Raw genomic sequence first — 22,372 nt, 5'->3', positions numbered from 1 at the left:
TAAAAAGAATCCCCAAACTAAACACACAAAGTGAAAATTTCCATCTAAACTCTATCGGTATTACTTTTAGCTTCTGCAGAACTAGTGGCTGATGCCATTTCTTTCACTTCCGTAGGATTTTAATCCATTACAACTCTGGAGTCTTTTTAATATAAAAATGTAGAAGACATTCTCTGAGGGGAATCAGTTATTTATTGATTTCCAGAGTTGCACAATTATCTGTTAATTATTACCTATGATCTAATAGATAATTGTTGCAATTATCTATTGCTGGCGTTAGTAATGGAACACTATTACTTCACTGCCTGCGTTTTTCTGTTTCGTGTGCACAAAGGTACCCAGAACTCACTGCTCCTTTTCTTCTGTCTTTCCAGGGATCGCCCTCTACCTCACTGTCTACTGCACCAATCATGAGGGGGTTGTTGTTATTCTATAATGAGCCTAGCTTTTAAATACACCTTTTCTGGGCGTCACTTTGTGATAGCAAGTTAATTTGTGAGGGCTCCTCAGTCTACATCATGTGGTCGCTTTTTCCAGGTGAAAAAGCGGAGCCGTAAGTGGCAGTACACTAAAGCCCTGGCATGTTGAGATCCAAGAAGAGAGATGTTTGGCCCTCCTTCTCACTCCTGGGAACCATATACCTCAAAACCCACAGAGGATGGCCTATATCTCAGAGAAATCTTGGGAAAGGAGAGCATGAAGAGCACGTTTGCAAATTTATTTCTCCCTGGGCTTCTTCTGCTTCTCCAAGAAATACGAGTTTGAATAGAACTTTGGCAGCAGTACTTCTGGTGTTTTACTCCTACCACATTTAAAACTCCTACAAAAAACTGAAACGTTAGACTAAAAAGCAGCTCTTTCCGTTCTGCTTTGTAAAGTTGCACGTTTTCCTCATGCAAAACAACAGGGCAACGTAAGCTAGAAAAAGAAATGCTGAATGTAAAACAAAACAAAACAAACCTCAGCCCTCCAGGACAAAAGCCAATAACTGCTACAAAGTCCTTTTTAAAATGCTGATTAGGTTTCAAGGTGATACTGCTTTAAATAAGCATAATTGTGTGTCCGTAGGCAGAAGCATCCATGACAGGATGAACTTCTATACTTCATGTTTTGTTACTGTCTTACTGTAGCACACAGGGACTTGTTACCTATAGGGAAACCACTAACCTAATGGAGCGTTTAAAACATAAGCTAGTTTGTTATACCAAAATGACTGAGAGAACAAAGCATAAAGTGCTTTCAGATTTCTAGCACGCCTTGATTGCTATCCATTAAACTTCAGACACGTTAAACAAAACACAGTAAATAAGAAAACTCCTAGTCCCACAGCTGGCAAATTATGTGCAGAGGTTGTAACTAGAACTTTTTTCCCTTGACATTTTACATTTAAGATTGATTTTAAATCCATTCTATACACACTTTCCGTTCCTGAAAAAACAATACGCAAACCTGAAAAATGCATTTACACGAGAAATGAAGTCGTCCTTGTCCGACTGGAAGACTAAGGTGACAGCTCCTGGGCTCAGGGATTTTCAGATAAGCTCCGATCTTCACCAGTGACAGCTCCTTTTTTCGGATTGAAAGAGAAAATGTTTCAGCAACACACTGAAAACACACTTAAGGGACAAGAAACAAAATTAAGACTGTAGTGAGAAGGAGAAAAGAAAAACAATACTGGGGAAGAAAGGAAAAGGTAAAGGAAAAAGGAAAAAGGAAAAAGGAAAAAAGCCTTGATCTTTATACTGACCAACGAGATAAGCCTTACACATTTTTAAGTTTATTTTTGACAACTGATTGAGGCGCTACCAGGTATTAAGTACGATTCAAGAGCAAATATTAACACTGGAAAGAAGAAATCCGATCCACCACCACTGTTTCAAAATACATCCATTTCTAATGTGGAGATAACGTCTCTCTGACAAGGTAGTAGAAAAACTGTAAATACCGACAGAGCTTCCTCTCCCGATGTTCCATATACATACCGATGCTGTTCCTACACCTACGCTCTGAGCATAAATTTATGTTGACATGAGTATCGGGTGTTACTCCTCTCTTTGTTTGCCTTGCGAGACACACCTCTTGTCCACTGAAAAGTAAACTCAAGATTCCAGATCAGTTAAGACAGTTGCTATCCCCCCATTCAGAGTTCTGCAGCAGCACTGTTCAGATGTGTTTAGCAGTCTCTTTAGAAAACGTTATCACTTAGGACCTGCTTCTCAGTAGGTACACGTCTGGCCTCCGCTTAGCAGAGAGTCAATCCCACCTTAAGCTGTCGTACAAGAGCCCCTTCACGAAACGGACTTGGGCCCTGACATAACTGAGCTTAACCTTTAACCTTGAAGCTTCCTTAAAGAAGGAAGCAGCACCCAGGCCAGGAAATAGAAATTAATCGTCACTTTACCCTGAAACGCAGTAAGCTATTCTGTGCTGGCAGGATTGCTGCCGGGCTGGCCGACGAGTCGGCGGGCACCTCCCCGGGGCCACAGGGCCTGTCACAGGGAGCCGCCGGAGGTCTCCAAGGTCCGGGAACAGCGGCAACAGCGGCAACAGCGAGGACAGAGGGGACAGCAGCAACAGCAGCAGCCACCTCAGCCAGGGCCGTCTCCACAACCGCCAAAACGGCCTCGGAATGCTGCCGAACTCGGAGCTCCAGCGTGACGCCTTGTGAACCTGGCCGCTGGAAGGACCTGCTTTTTGACTCTCCTTCTCTTCACTAGGAGCATGTTCCCTCTTGCTTTGGTAATGCTCTTTCTCAGTGTTTTTAGTCTTGTCCTTTCTACCTTGGACTCTCTCTGCAATAGCTGAGGAGGAAAGCTTTTCAGAGCTCCATTCAGTGCCACACTTGAGAGAGGAAGTTTGCCGCAATTTCTCACCAGGCTCAGAAGTCTCTTTGCCGTACAAAACGTTTTCTTTTGAAATGAGGTCACGTTCTTTTGATCTTCTTGGTTTCTCCTTGTCTCCACCGTCATCACATTGGTACTGTGCGAGGTATTCATCCTTCCCAGTAGATTTCGGAGGGTCCACGACACTGCACAAAATAAAATCACATTTCTCACTTCTGCTGAAGGACGTGAAGATTAACAGTAAAACCTTCCAAAGGCAAACAAACAAACAAAAACCTCCGGACTACAGGAACACTCGCAAAGATATGCCATTTAGAAACCTCTCCTGTGATTAGGACACCTTCTCCAGCTCCCAGAGAAAGTGTTTTTTCCCCTCTTGCTTCTGAAGCCATTGCACTAAAAAAGCACACGCATCTGTCTCCCTCCACATGCTGCTGCTCTGAATAAGAGCCAGAAGATTCAAAACCACCCTATTTGGTCTCCCCACATAGCCGAAAAAGACACCAGTTGAAACAGAGTTTTCTACCTCTCTCCCAAGAATTTACATTCACGTATCCTGTGACTGCAAAAATAGAAGGCGGGGCTCAAAAGGAACAGCCAGTGTTGGAAATGAAAAAAAGCAGCCCGTTTCTTCAGAGTCTTAAGCCTATGCTACTAAGAAAAAAACAAACAAAAAAAAAAAAAAAAAAAAAAAACAAACAAGAGGAAAGGAGAACAGCGGGAAACTTACCTATCCACAGGTGTTCAATTGCAAAGCCTCCGCTGGAGGATCAACAGCTGTGAATTGAGCGTGCTTAGGAGAAATCAGATCTACGTCTGAACCACAACTATTTCAGTAGCATCACTAACTTATGTTACTCTGAAGAAGAAGTCAGCACCGTTTCTATGTTAGGAAATAGCTGAACAGTCTGTTATTCACAGGAATTATTCAGGCAGGCTTCTTTAGGAAGGCTGGGTTTCACTAGAACATTACTCCGCAAGTCCCTTCTATTCCTTTTCCCCTTAGAATCTGGGGATGTTTCAGCTAAAAAGGAGGGCAGAAACACTCTCCGTAGGTCTCCACCATGTAGTAAAACAGCGCTGTGTACCTGGTTAACTTCTGCAGCCAGCAAAGCATTGCTATTTGCAGCAGTGCCCTGACCCCAGCCTCTTGCTGAGCTCCGTCCTGTGCTGCTCGGATGCTCCCGCTGCTCAGACACGGGGGCTTAGAGAGCCACCGGGCCAGCACAAGCCCCCGAGCTCACTGTCAAACTTCACTTTTGGCATCTTTCACTTCACCAGCGCCGCCGGACGAGGAGCCCAGCAATGCCTGACGCCGCTCCGGGCTCACCTAAACGCGGGGCAGGAAATTCAGATTCAAAGCTGCGAAGGTTTTTCTTAGTGAAAGCATGGAATGAGTGGCCATCGGTGACTAACCTTACAGGAAGGCATTCACTTTGTGAATGCTGCAGTGAGTGAAGACTGAAGGCGTTTTCTGCGTGACCTAAGGAGAGCCCTCCCCGAAAAGCAGGACGTTTTATTGTCTATGTAACATCTCCTTTGAAGGCTCGAGCATGAGATACACCAGGTTTAAAATCTCAAGACACGGATCTGCCACCACAGAAGCAATACATTTCATCTACTAAGCCTAAATACCGTATTTTGCCTCCTCTGTAGGTTTAAAAAAACACGGCCATGCTTGAAGGAATGCATTCTCAGATATTCTACGTATTTACAGTGCTTTAATTAATACCACAGACATGTTGTGCTGTTGAGGGGAATTTGCAATTACATTTTCATTTCCAACCAAACGCAGCCTGACACAAATTGGGAGCAAAAGGAACTAATCATCTGGAAGCCGGGATATGCATCATTCGCCATTTTCTAAGAAAATGACAAAAATATAAAACCCCAGCAGTCTGAGAACGTGAGCACTGAGGTAAAGGCCTGATCAAACAAACGCGCACAACTATGATTTGTCCTTTTAACTCAGCAAAAGTCTGCAAACTGCCATGGTAGCAAATGAGGAGAAGGAGCTGGTATTTACAGAAGTTGCAGCTGAAGATTCAGATAAACCATTCGGGTCGATGCTCCCTTCCTGCAGGTTTAAGCTGCGGTCACATCGCCTATTTCAAACCCTTTTGATTTCTACCAGTCACCCCAGATCCCACCTATTCTGCACGTTTTCCAATCAATGAATTCACTACATGATTTCTGGGGCACAAGAGCAGGCCTGGTGAAGAGGAGCATGCCTGGTGCCATCATTCAATCAAATCAAAAGCGTCCAGGAGAAGCCCGGGGTGTGGTACTCACAGGGAATGTTTGCGAGCGGCCAAGTTCAGCAGAGAGAATAGGCAGGACTGGAAGCCCAGGGGAACGAGATGCATCTGTTGTTGTAGGCAGCCCCAGCAAAATGTTACAGCTTCACTAGCCTGGGGCATGATTCCCCCCTTCCCTTTTCACAGCCAAGTACAATATTAGCTTGCCTTTTCTTTTTTTTATTATTATTATTATTATTTTTATTTCTTTTTGCCATCGTCAGGCTGAGGCCGGCTGAGAATATTTTGTGTCTAGACTAATAAATGTTTGTGCAGATTTTGCAAGAGCGGCTTATGGGAACAGAATCCACTTTTTGTTTTCTGCTGGAGGAAAAAAAATAAAATAAAAATAAAGGAGGAGCATTAAAAGCAACCAAGCACCCCCGTGCATTTGTTTGAAATTGCGTATTACGGTGCTGCTATTTTATGTGCAATCAATACATAATTTGGAAGAAAAAAATGCTTTTAAAATTCAGAGCTATCCCTGAGCAGCTAAGGTTCTCTTGGAAACTGAAGGAGGAGTCTGAAATTATTGTTCTTTTGTTTGCCTCCCCCAGTGGGAAAGGCAGCACACAAGTAGAAACCACTGTGCTTTGAGGCGGCATGAATCATTAAGAATAAAGATTCCTCCCCCCCCTCCCCCTCCAATTAAACATGAGATATTAAAACTGAATCTAGGACAAAGGTAAACTAAACAGACTCCTTCCTTCCCAGGCAGTCAGTGGGTTAAATCAAATATCAAAGGGGCAACATCAACCTTATAACTTCCTCTGCCGAAATTAAAAAAAAAATAAAGGTAACTTCTATTTTGCCTGCCCCGACCCCAATCGCATCGCCCGAATGGGTGCAAACTGCTGGGATATGTGAGGGCCCAAGCCTACATTTTCCCTTTTTCGTATTTGTTGGAGGAGGGCGGGGTATCTCCAGATGAAATGGCTGACCGAGCTTTTTATTTCCTCACTTTGGGTGGAAATGACTGAATCTTTCCAGGCAGCGGAGCAGTGCTCGACCGGCTCCCTCGGCCTCCCCGCGTGGGAAGAGCTCTGCCGGGAGCAGCCCGCGTAACCCTCAGATGCCAGCCCCATCAGGATTAGGTCCAGCAATGGGATGTTGGCTCCTCTAAGTGAGGACGCATCCTCTCGAAACACATACACAGAGATTTAAATGAGATATTCCCAAGAACACCTGCCTATTCTTTCAGCACGTGTGCAAAGAGTAAATTCATTTTACTTCATTCCTCTTTTTCTCAACTCTCCCCTCCTTCCTCCGGAAGGAAACAGCCAAGCAATATTAGCAGGGCCTTCCTTTTCCCCTGGTGGAGTCCAAGAACACGAGAATTGAGAAAAGCGACTTGTCAGGAATCAAGTTTAAGAAGAGTGTTTGTGGACTGCGAGGTAAAATACCGGAAGCTGTAATCAGAAACACAACTTTGAACTAAAAAAAGCTTCTTTCCATTGTAAATTATTCCAGTTAGTGAAATAACAAATTAGTTCTCTGCTCAGCCACAGCCTCCTCCACCAAATTTAAGTAGAACCTGCAAAGAAGTTGAAGTTGTAAAACATTTGTCAGATGCAAGGGGCAGCGGCTTCAAGCTGTGGGTCAAGAAGGCCAAGACACCCAACGAGAACCTGCAACACCAAGTGGCTTTCTGGAACGGCTCCAAACACAACTGGAAGCCTGTTGGTTTTTTTGGAAGTGAGCTCTTCTGGACCTGTTAGGTGCAAGCAGAAGTCAAACTTTCAAAGCATGTTTGCATCGTTAAGCTCTCCATGATCCATCTCCAAGGTCTTCTAAGAGCTAGTAGCAACGTGGTCAGAGTTCTTGCCTGTTTTTCCCTTCACGTTCTCCCACGTCAGCAGCCGTGTGCTCCCTTTGGGCTGACTTCCAGAGCTGGGTAGAAAGGATCCCCTGGAAGCAGAGATGCTGCTTTATGCAACACCTTGCAGCTCACTGCACTCTGAAGGGTACACGAAAAGAGGTGAGTGGTCCTGGTGTGGTTCCTTCCAGCTCTCAGAAAGGCAAGAGAACTGGAAATGAACCATCAGCCAAAGGGAGGCACGGCGCAGCCTTACGAAATGCCATCTGGCTGCTACAGGATAAGGAAAGGAGGCATTTTTGGTGGCTCCCATCTCCACAGAAAAAGAAACAACTATTTATGCAGCAGAGTGGTTGGAGTATTTCAGGAGGCCCTGAGCTACCCCAAAAACCAACAACGAAACCACAAACCAAACCGAAACCAAACCAAACTAACGTGATGGACTGCAATAAAAGATGAACATCAGAATTAATACTACCAATGACAATAAAGATGTTGAAAACTTGAGTCATCACATCCCTTGTGTAGACTGCAGGAGGAAGCACCTTTAGTGCCTGATGTGACAGTGTCAGAAAGTTAATTAATAACACCACAAAACTGGATTCCTGTGAGCACACACTCGGCAAAGGTGATACAACCGACAGCCGGACTTGAACACTGATACTGGTACCTGACTGGGAAATAGCGAGGAAACAAAGGGAGGAGGGGAAACCGTGCTATCCTGAAAATTGCATCACTTGTTTACAAGTCACCGGCAACTCCGAGGCAAACCATCTCGGGCATTTATGGATCAGTGACCTCACGTCTCTGGCACAGGACGGAGAGGGAATACCGACCGTGAGTTCACAGAAGGGAACAGCACGTCCAGGCCCTCCTGCACTGCGCCAAATGTGGTCAGAATGTCCCCTCCCCTCATCACCCCAAAACTTATCACGTAGGACTTCTATTAAACAGACCCCAAAGAGCTCGTTCTGTCAATTTTGCAACAGGCTCAGCATTTCTCAAAATTAGAGAGGCTAATTTCATAATATACAAAAATACTGCATCTGGCACAGGGGAATTCTCAGCTAGACTTCAGCCTTGAGACAAAGCGAAACTGAATATGGAGTATAACGGAATATGTCCTATTTGAGCATTAAAAAAAAGCTGAAATTAGACATACTTTGAGCTCATAGCGATCCACAATAACTATGTAGTCTGTCTCCGTAGGGACTTGTACAGTGTTCTCATCACTTATCTGTTGTTGGTCTTCTTCCCAAGAACGTCCAGGAGTCACCGCTTGAAATGCCCAGGAATCTGGAAGGACACAGATTTCTTCAGTCAGGTTTTCTGTTTATCTAGAATACAGTCTCAGTGAAGTATCCTGTACCTGCCAAACAGTCTCTTTCTACAAATACAGAGACAGAATTGTTATCGTCTTCACTGAGAAATACTTGGCTTCTCCCTTCTTTCCAGCTAAAGTCACTGCTCCACAAAAATTAGAAACTAAGACAAAAAAAGCAAACAAAAATACCCACAAACAAACCAAAAGCACTAATGAAAAGCTTAATAGTGGAAAAAAATAGTCATGTTGCCAATTCAGGTTAGGGAACACATCTTAGAGTACAACATTAGGGCTTAAGTCTCCTATTCCACATGTTACTCTGGATCCACGCATCTTGAAGTGCAGCTTTTTCACCTAAGCTGCTCGTTATTGGAAAGCACCTCGTACAATAAAAGAATGTCAGTGACTGCTGGCTTTCAGTTAGGTACCATTAGAAAAAAACAGACTTCAGAATCAAAAAAACAGCACCTACAGAAACATGCGGGCTTGGCTTGCACAATTAGAGGAGCAACATCATTACGGAATAAACTGTGTGATGACTTTTGAGAGCTGTAACAGAAAAAATAGAGTGAAATTGAAGGCTAAAGCTAATAAATAGTGCAATCCTCCTCAGCAAGAATAAGGTGCTAAAGGATCCGTTGGACTTCTCCCTTACCATTTGAACTTGGATTTTCATTAGTTATAGTTCCCCATCTTGGTGGGGAATATTCACAAAGCTTAGCACTTTCCTTTTCAGTGTTAAGTTTTACTTGACATATGTCAGAAACATGTTTGTCCACAAACTCTTCTTCATCACTATCGTTTTGGTCATCTGTTGGTACTCTGTTCTCTGTATCGAATTGAGAACTCCTTCTTCGCTTTGCTGCAGCATGCGCACAGTTGTTCCTTCTGCACTTTCTTTCTGACGCACCTACAAAGAGACAGCATAAAAAAGTAATCCAAAACATAACCAAAAGAATTCTTTCTTCAAAATCCATTATCTTCATCTTACTTGACTGACAAGGAAAACAAAGGAACTGAGCTACCACTGCCTACATATGCTGAGAAAAGAGTTGAAAGTTAATGGGGTCAGTTTGCTATTAAGATTAAAAACAAGCAAACAAACCACACACACTGCTATGGAATTTCATTCACTAAACAGTCACTTTCAGGATTTTACATGCTGAGGATTCTTACTTTGGATTGGCAGTATTAATACAACGTGAGGTTATTTGATAAAGTCACTGTCTTACTGCATGAACTAATACAGATGAACATCATAAAAGCCTCTGGAAATAAGCTCTCCTTCGAGTCTGGTATCAAGCTGAAGACTTCAAAAGCTGAATACATGTTTGGAAGAGATTAATTAATGAGACAATTTTAAGGGAATATTCAAAGGAGAAAAAACGTGAAGACTTATACCTCGTATGCTTCCTGATTCGGTAAACCTTTTGTGAAAAAACAAACTTTGTGGTTTTGCCCAACATTCGTAGTATTCATATAGTATTGCAAAAGGATATGGGTGGAGTCCATGGCAAAATTCCCACTCTCACTAGTTAGACTTCCCTCCTTCAACTGGAAATCACAGTATGAGGTAGCTAAGATTTTAGCATTTGGGGAAGGGAGGGGTGGAGTGGGGGTAAAAATACCATTTTGCATAATTAAAAACTAGTTAAGTATTCAGAAACTGCCATCCACAACATTTTTTACCTCAAGAATTAGCAATTTAGGGGCGACTAAATGGCAATTGGGCCGTCAAAGTTTTTGTTTGTTTGTTTTGTTTTATTTTGTTTTTTGTTTTTTGTTTTTTTTTATATTGTAAACCAACTTTCTTTGAACTTTAATTCATAACTATATTGAATGGATGACCTCTGGATTTCTCTCTCACATTTTGAAGTAAATTTGAAAACAAAATACCTCTGGCATAAAGAGCCAGGCATCAGAGACACCTGTTGCGCCTCAAGAACAGAGAAGGTATGAATGACAAGAGCAGCTGAATAAAATGCAACTTACCATTAGAAATGGGTGTACTGGCATCTACAGGTGCCGCTGTCATCGCCTCATTTTCATTACTCTCTTCATCTGGTTTGTCGTCTTCAGTAGCAGGGTTCTGCTGTGGTGACTTGGAGTTGTCACATGGAGCACATGCTGGAGAGGTGCGACCTTGCAATAAAGAATAGATACCAAAGATCTTCGTTGTGCATTTTCAGTTACAAATGCAGAGACAAGTCTTAAAATCCTTAGCGTTAAAGCACGTACCTCTTTTCTCACGAGATTCTTTAATTTGTTCACAAAGTCGTCCAAACTCTGTATCCATTTTGTTCCTCACCATTGAATATGCAGTGTCTTGCAAAACATAGGCTCTGTGACAATCTGAAATTTTACAGACTTTAACTGAATGTTGTCTACCAACCAATGAAACTGTTTTGATCACAGAAAAAAATTGCTTTCTTCATAGGTTGGTTCCGAAAGGTTATCTCAGTGAATATTTTCAGCATATCAACATAGAAGTTAATTAAAACAAAAGCACTAGTTCCTTGGGAACATTTATATCACAATTCCATGCCCAAGTAGCAAAATGATAAAATATTTACAATGTGGTAAGAGATGTTCTCTGTGGATGTCCAAAATCATCGAATCCATCCAAAGTCTATTGTCCGCACACAGCATTTATCCATCTATACGTTTGACAGATTTTTTAAACTAGGGCTAAAAAGCACATCCTCACTTGTAGATCTTTGATCTGGGTAGTACTCTAAGGCATTGTTACAGATTAGATCGATGTCCTTCAGATAGTCTCCTGCAGCGGGGTACTGGCACGAGTCAATTTGAGTCAGAACTGTTGAAAGATCCATCGGCTCTTTAATCCTTGTGGCATAGTCAGGTACCTGCAGATCAAATACAAGCATTCAGAGGTTTTCTTAACCTTGCACACTGTCTACCAAAATTACTCTGAAAACTTTAAATAAACGACTTCCTAAAAACCCTGAACATTTGCGATGCATCAGAAGATGCTGAAATTAACCAGTTTGCTTCTCAAAAATGGAAGGGCTCTTTCAACTGGCATTAGAGCTGCTAGGAGAGGACAACAAGAAGTAGGGAGGTCAGAAGCACGTGCATGGTACAGAAGAAACACTGAGGGTGGGAAATTCATTTCACTTTGCTTCAGAAAATCACAACAGTGAAAGCTGAGTAAGCCATCCGACATTCTTTTTGCTGTCAACATTGAGGAAAAGGTGCATAAATTGCACCTGTGAAGTACCTATTGCAGGCATCTGCTTTAGAATGAGATAACTGGGCCCAGAGGTGCTGATTTCTTCCCTCAGACCATAAGAGGAGCCTAATGACTAGTTCAGATGAAGACATACGTATCTGTCTAGATTTTTCACAGCTCAAGAACCTAGGAGAAAAGGGGAAGAAAAGCCAGTGGATGCCCACATGAAGAGGCCTTTGCTGATCCGCAGGTATAGTCAAGTTACACCTGTCTCTGAAATATACGCCCCTAGTTTAGGCTTATCTAATCAATTAAGGAGAAAAAGGGATCTAAGCAGCCTATTGGAGGAAAAAGAAAACACACTGCACTTATGGTTGATTCCTCTTGAGGAGTTCCAGATGAAACAGAGAACAGGATCTCAAAACTTATTTTTACAAACTGCTGCTCCTATTCCTGTTCCCACAGGAACTGACAGTCCAATAAAGGGCTTTAAGCAGCCTATTGGAGGAAAAAGAAAACACACTGCACTTATGGTTGATTCCTCTTGAGGAGTTCCAGATGAAACAGAGAACAGGATCTCAAAACTTATTTTTACAAACTGCTGCTCCTATTCCTGTTCCCACAGGAACTGACAGTCCAATAAAGGGCTTCATTAAAGTAGTCCTGTAAGTACTGTTTGTAATTATAAGGAAAGATCTCTGTGCTTTTCAGTGCTGTGACATGCCTACATATCAAAGCCTTTTCACGAGCAGACTGTGTTGGCATTTGGACTGGCTTTTTAGAATGAAACCAGGGCTTTCAGCGAATAATCCGATAAGAGACATCTGAGAGTCAGCAGAAGTAAAAGCACTGCCTCTGCTTCTTGCAAAATCCTAATAGTGCAGCCCTAAAAACGAAGTTGAACCTTCCCCAAAACGCTGAGAAATACGAACGTTACAAAAGTTACGAAAGTTACAGACACACACAGATCAGCACTAGTTTACCTTCTGTGGGTCAATGGGCTTTGCAAATTCCCTGAAACGTCTGTCAGTGGCAGGTCTGTGAGTAACGTCCCTCAAGAAAATTCTAAGTTCACGCAAGGTATCCTCCTCTTCCTCCTCCAGCATCCCTACTTCTTCCTCTTGTGGCTTCTGAGGCTCAGCTGGTGGTGCTACAGGCAGGACTTCCAATGTCCGATCAACTTCAATTAATCAGGAAAAATTAGCCAATTTACAGTACTCAAATACAAGCATATGACAAAATTACTGACAGAAAATGACCACCAAAGCAAATCCCAAAGAGCTAGTAACTTCGATAGGAAAGTTTTAGATGTACTTCTTATATCCTCCTCACCTGTTTTCTTTACAGGAGGCTTAGCCACTTGATTTAGAATTAGGTCCTCAAAAAAAGCTGCTCTCTCTGCCCTACCAGGCAACTCAATATTGCACAGTTCTCCAAATTCCTTATTAAATAATTTTTGGATCTAAAGCAGAAGGAGGAAAGACATTTCAGATTTAAGGCCACAAAAACTCATCTTCTATTCCAAAAAGATGAGTACCTTTTAAAATGAATAATAACCTGAAGAACACAAACTGAAAAAAAGTTATCTTCCTGGCCTTAAATGGCTACATTTTCACAGGCTGGCACGGCAAATTCAAATATCACCTTTAAGAATCACCTGTAGAATTAAATCTTGGTGAAGGGATTGTACGCTACACTGATAAAGTAATGGCTTTCACCACATCCAACATCGCTTCCTTTGTATTTACTTGCCTTGCTGCATCCTTTACTTAGAACCTTTATGGCTATAGAGGGAAGAGAAAGGCTTCAGCAGACAAGTGAGGGCTTTTTGCTGAGTTTTTATTTCTCTACCAAAAGGTGTCTGAAGTAGCTAGTACCTCTACATCTTCCTCCATTTTCAATTTCTAGTATTAAAAGGTAGGTAAGGAATTTCACTACTTATTTTAGAAGGAATTTAGAACCTGTACAAAAACTTCTGTGGGAACTCAAGCACTTTCAAAGCAGTTGATAATAAACACATCTAGGTAAGACCTGTTCTCTTCCCCCAGTAACTGAGACAAAATAATCGGAATGAGAACAGCGTGTTCCTGTTTTGGGCACCTTCCCTTAATGTAAACTCTCAGAAGTCAATGAAGTTCTGCATGTACTTTTACTACAGTTTATTTAGGAATACAACTAGAATTCCATTCCAAAGTTACTTGAGCAGAAATTGGAACTCAGCTTTCCAGCTTGGAAAGCTTTGGCCTATATGAAGAAAGAAACTGATTTTTTTTTTTTTTTTAATCAAAGTGTTTCAATTCTCTACTAAATTGCATTATTAGCAGTTTACCCAACATAGCATGGAATGGCAGACTGTCAGAAGAAATCTCTTCAGTAAAAACATCTTCTTGTCATTTCAAGCACTGCATATTCTTGACTGAACCACTTTGTAGCCACCAGAATTATTGTATTAATTTATTATTTGCATGCATGAGAAGGGGGTGAAAGTCACTTGCTTGACTCAGAAAAAACCTTAAGCAGATGCTTTCACAGTATTCTTTTTCTCTAAGCAAATTTTAAGTGATTTGTTAGGGTGCCTGAGTAATAACAGTAGGCATTTAAGAAAGCGCAGCATTTTGATGCTGAAAGCATTCATAAATTACAAGACACTGAAGAAATAGTAAGAAAAGTATTGACAAATACCTCTTCTGGGAGATCTGAGTGACGTACATCAGACGTAGCAAGCAGCAAAACTGGCGAAAATGCTGGAAGAGTTAGAGTTAGAAAAGTAAGTTTCAAGGCAGGTCCAACGTTGTCCCACCATAAATGGATATCTGGGACATAAATTATGCTTGGTGCTGTCTTCTGAGCATTTCGGATCAGCTAGTGAAAAGGAAAGCTTGGGTAAGAAAACTAAAACACGTAGAATAACCTGTTAATACATAGCTACATAGCCACCTGACTGCCCCATGAAAGGAAACTATGTGAACAGAGTGGCAAGCATCCTTTCACATAAGGAATTTCTCTGTGCACCCTTTCAGATTACCAGTATTCGAAGAACTCTAGTCAGAAGATGGGAAGGATATATTCAGGCAGTGGCTAGACACCGTAGCTATATGGCCACAGCCACAATCATCGCATAACAAAGAAAGGAAATGTCCCTCTTATGGGACACATCAGTATTCAGTCGTGTAACATGTCTGTCCTTACTTGTATGGCTCTCAAATGTTCCCACTAAAGGTAAAAATATTTTAAGGTAGTGATGCCAAACAATAAAATGGATTTCCTGCCTAAAAGTAAAAACACCAGATCTGTTTATTTTTTCTAGTTAAAACCACATCAGCGTGCAAATGAAGTGTTTAGTGAATGTTAATGCTTTTATTGCACATACTGCAACGGCACAAGTTGTGTATGTCCGTGTGAAAACAAAATAAACAGAAGCCCCAAACCTTGGTTGCCTTACTAATACAATTTAGAAGAAGGCTACAAAAAGTAGCCGACATGCAGTCTGATACAGAGCCATCTACTGGGAGCACACAGTCTTCGGAGGCAATGAGAACTACTTTCTGGATCCCAGGGAGATGAGCAGCATTTCTTTCCACAAAGAGATGTTTATTAGCAACACCGCCCAGCTTCCTGAGCTGCTAGCAACATCATCACTGTAAAATTGGGTATGGAAAATGTGGACATGTACAACATCCAGATTGTTTGTGGTTTTGTCTAAAAGAAAAGGGGATTTTCAGACAGAAGCAAACATCCCGGCACATTAAAACAACGCCACCTCCATTACCAATGAATTTTGCTCACCTTACTTGCAACTCGATTGATCCTTTACATACAGTCAGTGAATCCGATGAGAATAAAAAGAAAAAAGGTACCTGTCTGCAGATCTCTTCTGGCGGTGCAACGTTTGTAAGCAGAACAGAAAGGTCCAGGGTGTGAACGGGAAACTTCTCCAAAGCGTGCAACACCACGGGTGCCACGTAAGAAACCTGGCCGTACCCTTCTTTTCCTACTATTAGCAGACGGGGCCGGCGTGATGTTGGTTCACAGAAAGCACTCCTAGAACAAGAGTTAAGAAAACAAGTTTATAAATGAGGTGCTGAATAGACACACACAGATGTTCCAAGTAATTTTCCTATAGACTTACTTTTCCATCCCCAAAAAATCCAAATGGTAGCAGTACATTAAATACATGTATGATTTCCAGTTAAGTTATTCAGTCATTCCAATTGTTTCATCTTCTTCCCTTGTGTTGCCTATTCTGTACTGAACCAAGACTGCAAATTAATATCCCTGCAATCTTGCTTTACTACTAGGAAATAAATTTGTGAGGAGCATTTGTTTCCCCACTACAATCAGGCTGTACCTTTGCTGGCTTAAATCAAAGATGCTAGAGACTTAGCCTTGCTCTAGAGGACAGAAAATCTTCTGGACAGCACAGCAATAGAAACTGAGAAAAATAACTGATCCAGCTGTGACAACATGATCTAACTTTCCAACAGTGGGCTTGCATGACTTCCATACTAAAATACCACAAGATTAACACAACTTGGTGGCTTAACAAATAAAGACACCATTCAGATTTTTCTCAAGGTGTTTTAACAAGCCATTTCTCAGTTTTCTTTCTGCTACATAATTCACCATTGGTTTAAGAATCCTGGAAAACAGAAGGGCAAAAGGTGGCAACACAAACCCATAAAGTTGGGGTATTTTTAGCTAAAAGGACAGACAGGACATTTATGTGGTCTTGAGTCTTTCAAAGAATGCCATGGATTAAGTCAACGTGTTCTGGTAGTCTACGGATCACTTTGGCTTAGGAAGACAAGCCTGGGCTTTTCAATTTGGTCATTCAGAGCAACTTCATTACCACTTTAGTCCCTTCACCCTTTCTCCTTGTGAATACCAAGCACCCCTTCAACACACAAACTTGATGTTACCCCTTCGTCTACCACCCCTCACACTTTTAACAGCTGGAACTGTTTACAAAGACTCAGCAGTCCTGAGAATTTAAACATAACAGGGATCTATCTTTCTTTACCTGCTGAAACAGAGGCGTTTTTTCTCTGGTCTGTCAGGCATTCCATCTTTTAATTCATCTCCAGAAACCAAGGATGCATCGTCATCACTGTCGAACGTATCATCTTGTAAAATAGGATTTAAATGGTCTGAAAGACAAAAGAGGTTTGTTAACTTTCCTGAATAGCCTTTGTCTCGTTCTCTTACATGAATACAGCTTCTAAATCAGTGCCAAAACCCTTTCTTCATTTGAGAGCACACACTGAAAGCTATTTCCTAGAGTTCATCCCACCACAGATCTAAGGAGATGGCACAAGGCCCTACAAAGCTGTACTAAGTCCCACTGATGTGTACGTATAAGGTACGCTACTCTTGGTGATTTTTTTCTCCCCCTTAGAATAAAGGAGATTACAAACAATTTCCGCAGTTGCTAAATAGCTAAAAAAAAAACCACAAACAAACAAACAAACAAACAAAACAAAAAAAAAAACAAGACCATTTCTTTCTGGAGGAGGTTCCCACAATGAAAGCACGGGGATTAAGGATGTGATGGCCACAGAATTCCATTCATCTAGTAAATATCAGCGCTAATTGATCTCACGTGCACATGTATAGTACGATCTACAAACATTTAAATTAGGAGACTGGTTAAAAATGATGATAGCTAAAACAGTATTTAGCTTAGACCAGTTATACTTGTATCCTGGTCCCGACATTCTTCAGAAAGGAATTAGAAACATTGACCTAGAAATGCTTCCCCTCCAAATATCTGAGTTTTGATTTTTTAAAGAAAAATAGCTGCCTTATACTTCAAACCTCAAGTCAACCTCTACAAATGCTAATTATCTTAGCTGCCGTCAGAAGCAGGATGCTTCAGTAGAGAACGCATCGTCCTTTACTGTGTATTGAGTCATTCAGGGCTTCCATTTGGCATTTCAGTTTCGAATCCAGAATAAAACCTATGCGTTATCTTCCAGACATGCCCAAAAGAAAGACATGCACATGCAAATAATAAAATTCTACCATCATTGTGTCTGAAAGGTTTAAGTTGATTGCACAAACCACAAGTTTTTGCTTTAGCAGAATTATAAAGAAGTGGATGCTGTGGTTATACCTTGCTGTCGGTCCTCCTTTAGTGCAAGCTGTGCATGCGGGAAGATCTTCTGCACAACTTGTAAAATATTCGCTCCTGATCTTTTAAAAAGTGGCTTGAAAATGGGTGATAGTGCTTGTCCGGGTGAAGCCACGATCCTGTTTGATGCCAGAACAACCTTCTTCAGAGCCATGAAAAAGTCCTTTGCTTTTATTTTAATAGAATTAACGTCTAGTAGCAACTTCTCCCTACTTGCATAAATCTGAGGATAGCATCGGCGTAGAGAGCACAGCGCAGCTTCAGTACATTAAGATTTGATATCTGCACCACAGTATCCTAACAAACAAAAATCAAACATTACATCAGTCAAGGCCCAGGTTTACAACATGCAACATTTAAACAATTTGTAATGCCAAAACCAAACAGGTTAACAGGGAATTCAAAGTGCTACCGCTCTGCAGGGAAGTTTCATGTTGCGCACTGCCTGATACCCTGCGCTTATGCAGCTGAAGCAGACTCCTCATCAAAAACTATACTCTTGAGGAAGATGCCCCAGAACCATTTAACGTTTTCAGACAACAAAAAGAACGACAACAAAGAGTAAATAGATGAAAGCATCTAACTCTGATTGCTATGAAGGCGTGCCAGCTGCCTCGTTGACTAGTTGTGCAGCAAGGCACAAGAGCTTGGGTACTGCCTGGTACAAGCTAAGGTTCTTTACAACTTGCTCACAAGCAAGAATCCATTTTGGTTTCAGTCTTACCAATGCATTTCTCAGCTAGTTCATCAAGCAACATGTCCGGTGGCTTAGGGGTCCAGTCACGAGTATGAATCTTGAAAATTTCTTTTCTAGCCTGGAAGCAAAATCATTGCGTTTTAGCTTGTCCCAAGTTTTCCTTAAAAATACCAACAAGAAACAAACAAACCAAAAAGCAAGCAAACAAACAAACAAGCAGTCCTCCCTGAAAACCCCTCATCTATTAATACACTTTTCTTACTTGCTCAACTTTCAAGTATTTTACAGTTATTTAATATACACTCTGCATTTTCAACCAGGAAATTGAATATTTCTTATTTGTTATACTGAACTTTTTCTAGGAACCTACAATGAAAGAAAAGGCATTTATAGTTTCAATAACAAGTTTCCAAACTACGAGACCTAATGACCCAGAGGAAAATACTGTAATGAAAAATTTATCCAGAAACATTTCTTTGTTGTCCAAAAAACTTCTCTAAAACTTAGCAAGCTTTCATTGTGACAGTCTCATTACTTCATCACATTTGCTTTTCAGTCAGTAAATGCACAGAAAGCACTTCTGGCACAATGTTTCAAATTGCTACAATTACTATAAAGAAGAAAATAATTATGACTCAAACTACTACCACTGATTCGGGGCACAATCAAATGCAAACACGTCCCCTATTCATTCAGAAGTGAAGGATTGAGACCAAAAACACAACTTCATGATGAAAACGCCCAAGTGGACTAAATAATTAAGCAAACAGGTACAACTTTGCAGTGTCTCCACATATCACTCTTTTGTTCAAGTTGTCAATTATTTTTTCTTCCTATAAAGTTGGACTTTGCCATGGTAGCACTAACATTCAATTTAAGTTCTCACCTCTTTATTTGGCAAGTTGAAGAGGAACTCTCTGCCAAAGCGTCCTGGTCTTCGTAAAGCAGGATCTATAGAATCCAGTCTGTTGGTAGCTCCGATTACCACGATCTCCCCTCTGTTATCTATGCCATCCATAAGCGTCAGAAGAGTTGAAACAATGGAACTAATAGAAAAATATAGTTTTTATTTACTGGTTCAATAAATTTTATTACATTCCACGTGACTTTCTTGATGCCGGAACAACCTTCTTCCTAGTAGTCATTCAAAAGTGGGAAAAAAATAGTCTACCAAGTCGGGGTTTTTTTTGGTTTGATAATAAATCTGCAGACTGGTAAGTCATCAAGCACTTCAAGACTGTTTGATATAATCTCTACAGGAGGAACAGCCAGTGTTGGAAATGAAAAAAAGCAGCCCGTTTCTTCAGAGTCTTAAGCCTATGCTACTAGGAAAAAAAAAAAAAAACAAAACAAAACAAGAGGAGAGGAGAACAACAGCGGGAAATTTACCTATTCTCCAGGTGTTCAATTGCAAAGCCTCCTCTGGAGGATCAACAGCTGTGAATTGAGCGTGCTTAGGAGAAATCAGATCTACGTCTGAACCACAACTATTTCAGCAGTATCACTACCATGTTACTCTGAAGAAGCAGTCAGCACCCTTTCTATGTTAGGAAATAGCTGAACAGAGTCTGTTATTCACGTGAAGTAGTCAGGCAGGTTTCTTTAGGAAGGCTGGGTTTCACTAGAACATTACTAGCCTGTAAGCCTCATGGCATCACCTTCCATCTTGACTGCTAAACCTCCTTGTCCCCTACTATCTTCTTTGCCAAGGTACAGCTGTCCACATTTACTTTTCCTACTTGGCTGGACTGAATTTAAGAAGGGATCTTGCATCTAAGAAAGGGAACAAAAGTTGCTGCCCAGCAGCGTCTGGCTCAGGGAGGAGTGGGAAAGCTCTGTACAGCCCCCAAGGTGAGTGCAGCAGGAGGCAGGAGGTGCTCCAGGCTCACAGCAGCAGTTCCCTTGCGGCCTGTGCAGGGAGAGGCCCCTGGTGGAGCAGGCTGTCCCCCTGCAGCCATGGGTCCCCCGTGGAGCAGATCCCCACGCTGCAGCCCCCCTGTGGCTGGAGGAGCCCCCGGTGGAGCAGGTGGCTGTGGCCTGGAGGAGACCGCGGCCTGTGGAGAGCCCCCGCAGGAGCAGGCCCCGGGCTGGACTGGAACAGGCTGTGCTGAGCCTGCTTTGCCCGTGACGCTCCTTGTGGAGTGATCTCCCTGTCCTTCTGGCAGCCCTTGAGCCCTTTCCAGCCTCTTTTCTCCCCTTGGCGTTGGAGGAGGGGCAGGGAGAGAGCGCTTGTGCTGGAGCTCAGCTGCCCAGCTGAGGAAAACCACCACGGTTTGCTCTCTCTTGCCGCTGCTGCAGCACGCTGGTAGCAGCCAGCAGCGTCTGTTCTTCGAGCCTCAGCAAGCCCACAGCATCTTCCTTGAAGGGATCCCTTTCCTTCACGCCTGCCAGGCGCCGCCTCCAGAGGCTGAGGGCTTGTGCCCCGTTTGCAAGCGCTTTCTCAGTGCCCCCTTCCCCAGAGAAGGATCCCAGCTGCTTGGCTTCCCTGCCCTCTGCTGCCAGGCTCCCGCAGCTGCTATCCCAGCAGCGCAGCAGCCAGCTGACAATGTGCTCGCCTAGAGGACAGCTGCAATCTTGTCCCATGGCTCGCAGCTCGCCCAGGGATGGGGATCACCTGCTTGCTGCTGCTTTTCTCTCTGCTCTCCTTTCCAACAGCCTCCTGTTCCCTGGGATGGCCCTACCTTGGGGTAGGCTGCCTTGCCTTCCTCTTGCTCCTTCCCCTTCTTGGGAGGACTTTCTGCTCTTCCAAAACGAGATGACTTCTGCATGCATTCCTTCCCCTTGTGTGTATTGGCGCCTGAGACAGCACCGGGGTAGTCCCCGGAGCCAGCTCTTAGGGCCTGTGCCAGGCTTGGAGGGGCTGCAGGGAACATGCCAGGGGCTCGAGGGGCTGCAGGGCGAGTGACAAGGCTTTGAGGGGCCTCAGGTCCCACCGCAGTGGTTGAAGTCGATGCAGGGAACATCAGAGTTGTTGGAGAGGCTGCAGGTAAAATGCCAGGGGTTGAGGGGGCTGCAGGGTGCTGAGTCACAGCTTTGCATCAGGTCAAGACGCATTTTCCTAGAACCATCCATTTCCTCCTGAAGGGGCTGAATAGCATGGAACGGTCTTCAAAATGCACAGAGCAGACCCCAGCAAACATAGGGATGCTGCTAGCAAGTAGGTAACTATTTTGTTGCTGTTCTTAACATTGCTTCACAACAACCGATGCAAACATGATAAGATAAAATAATAATCATTATAATTTTATAGTAATAAAACAATGCCATACTGTACAACACAGTCAATAAAGTGGATTGAATGCAATAAAAATAAAACCCATTTTTCCCATCCCAATGAGTTCCTATCCCCATCATCACTTCCCATCCCACTGATCATTTCCTATCCCAACAACGTCCCAGTTCTGATCCCAAGGCTGAATTCCCAACTCCCACCCACCCATCCAGCCAGCCATGCACCCATTTTCTGCATTTTCAGGTCACAAGACTCTGATGAAGGCCACCTCAGCCTTTTCCCCGAAAAAAAAGCTGCTCTTTATTGTGAAAAACTTCACTTTTGCACAACACTGCAGACCCAGCCAAGATGGTCCTGCAAGACAAGGTGAAACAAACATACAAAGCCCATATGGATGTAAATTGGTTCATCTAAACAAATTCCTACCACGAAATCCTGATCCTCAATCTCAGCACCGATGAAAAAAGAGGATACAGTTCCCTCCTCCAAGGTCCCTCTCTGCCCCTGCTCCCCGTGGGCTCCTCTCCATGGCTGCAGCTGCGGCCCGGGGCCTGCTCCTGCGGGGGCTCTCCACAGGCCGCAGCCTCCTCCAGGCCACAGCCACCTGCTCCACCGGGGGCTCCTCCACCCACAGGGGGGCAGCAGCGTGGAGATCTGCTCCATGGGGGACCCATGGGTGCAGGGGGACAGCCTGCTCCACCGGGGGCCTCTCCCTGCACAGCCCGCAGGGGAACTGCTGCTGTGAGCCTGGAGCACCTCCTGCCTCCTGCTGCACTCACCTTGGGGGCTGCAGGGCTGCTTCTCACTCCTTGCTCTTCCAGCTTCTGTTGTGCAGCAGTA

At 43.0% G+C, this 22,372-nt stretch overlaps 1 pseudogene; it reads right to left on the bottom strand.

Moving 5' to 3' along the window:
* Positions 1 to 11,962: 11,962 nt before the first annotated feature.
* Positions 11,963 to 20,883, bottom strand: LOC137848983 (ATPase family AAA domain-containing protein 2-like; annotated as a pseudogene).
* Positions 20,884 to 22,372: the final 1,489 nt, after the last annotated feature.

Source organism: Anas acuta, unplaced genomic scaffold (genome assembly GCF_963932015.1).
Source record: "Anas acuta unplaced genomic scaffold, bAnaAcu1.1 SCAFFOLD_246, whole genome shotgun sequence".
Classification (NCBI taxonomy): domain Eukaryota; kingdom Metazoa; phylum Chordata; class Aves; order Anseriformes; family Anatidae; genus Anas; species Anas acuta.
The sequence above is the reverse complement of the archived record's forward strand: the minus strand, read 5'-3'. Positions and strand labels throughout refer to the sequence as shown.